Source organism: Salvelinus sp. IW2-2015, unplaced genomic scaffold, assembly GCF_002910315.2.
Source record: "Salvelinus sp. IW2-2015 unplaced genomic scaffold, ASM291031v2 Un_scaffold3657, whole genome shotgun sequence".
NCBI classification, from domain to species: Eukaryota; Metazoa; Chordata; class Actinopteri; order Salmoniformes; family Salmonidae; genus Salvelinus; species Salvelinus sp. IW2-2015.
Window position 1 is genome coordinate 8,938 of NW_019944934.1, and position 2,144 is coordinate 11,081.

Below are 2,144 nucleotides of genomic sequence, written 5' to 3' on the forward strand. Positions count from 1 at the left end.
TGGCACAAAATCTCAATGGGACCACGGATTTCAGCATTTATGCGCATCATGTCCAAAGTCTATAACCCAAAAATATCGTGCAAATTGATGTGCGCAAAGCTACAACGCAAAGTCACGTAAATGATTTGAACATGCACGAAACAATGCTAATAGGCCCAATGACTGAATGGGGAATGTGTCACAAATAGTAACATGTTAGCTATTTGGAAACTGTTTTAAACAGTTTACAGTTCCCGCCAGCCCAGTCAAACTGTTCGTCTGCTTTCTGGCACCCCAATGGTGGAACAAACTCCCCACACGCCAAGGTCGCGGAAGTGCAATACCCACCTTCCGGGAAGAGACACCTGAAACTCCCACCCTCTTTAATGCAATTACCTAAAGGATACAGTCAATAACGCTCTAACCACCCGTTCCCCAATGAACTTCACCATAGAAAAGAGGTTAGATGCACTATTGTAAAGGTGTGGCGCACTGATACATAAGGGAATGCAGGTGTTCAAAATAGTCTTGTAAAGTGCGCTCCTGCGATAAGCAGCCTCTGCTCAAAAATGAACTTAGAGACTGTAAATGTAAATGAAAAACTGACAGAGCACAGCGACATAAATTGAGAACTAAACGCAAATAATGAGGACCACTGGTAGTAGCACTCATGTACATAGACCTGCTTGACTAGAGGTAAGGAAACCAATTGATCCATTTTGAGTAATTTGGGTGAACTCATCTCTTTAATATAAGATCATAAGAAAGAAAAAAAACAACAAGATGGTGCGACCAAGAGCCTTAAGCATGAATCAAGAATGTAGCCTATCAGCAAACTGCGAAGTCACTGAGGTCAAAACTAATCATGACAACGCATTTCTCTGACTGTCTGGAACAGTGTCCTTAAACGAAACATGAAGGACAGTACAGTTCTAACAAGAAATAGCCTCTAATCGAAGCTTTACAAGATTCTGCCCAAAAATAAAGTGAACTTACCAAACAGTAGGTATCCAAACAGAGCTATACATCGTCAACAACTCAACATTGACAACCATCTAACAATGACAGAAAGGCCACACAATTAGAGACAGGTGCCAGAATATTGGACATTGAATCAGTCTTTGCCAGTCTCCTGCTCATACCAAACAGAACTAACGTAATGTGCGAGACAACGAGGCACGGGCAAATATATGAGCTAAGACGATCTGCACTCTGGTATATACAACACACAGCGGCCACCGACTTGCTAGAGCCAGGAACAGCAGCGCCGCCAGCGCTTAGAGGCCACGCTGCTAACAGGTTCTACAGGTACTACAGCACACAACACACGACAGCACACACACACACACACACACGACACACACACAACACACACACACACACATTACACACACATACAAACACGCGCATGCGTGTCTGGTGTGCCTCACTAACTTTTAAAACATCGGCTAGCACTCAGAACCTCTGAAGAGGAGGGCCTGCCCTTCCTCTCCTCTGCTGGCCGCCTTCTCAGGCACATGCCTGACTCCTGCCGCCCAGAGTACGCCGAACCCACCCGCGGCACGCCTTTGAAAAACCCCGACCCGCAGCCTGCCGCCAGCGACTTAATTCATCAACAACCTAGGTGCACGCCACAATCGCAACGAGCCAGACAAAGCCGAGAGGCGAGGGATCTAGCTACAGCAGCCATCTGCAGAGAGCTAAGTATAAGCGAGGAAGAGAACTAACTAAAACTTCTAAGCACTAAGACAGTAGGTGTTGGGTCAGTTAGCACACGGGATCACTGACATCACACACACAATTCTCCTTCACTTCTTGACGACAAAGAGGCTCAGACAACTCTTGAACAACATATCCAGACATTGGTGCCACCGAAGAGTGAGTGAGAGCCAACATACAGATGCCACTCGGCCAACGACAGTGGATGTCTATTTACTGCTGTGTCGTACTGTTTGTAGATGCAGCTGGGTAGTGTACAGGAGCCGAGCTTCCCTAATATGATGCATACAGACAGTCCAGAGAGACATAGTGGGCTCACAACAGACCTCCCAATCATTATGATAAAACACACCCCAGTTAAACAAGGCCGCCCCTCTCAAGAGTTTTAATAATAGGCCTAAACTTCCTCCCAAAATGTAGGGCAAAGACCTTACCTTATTTTCCTT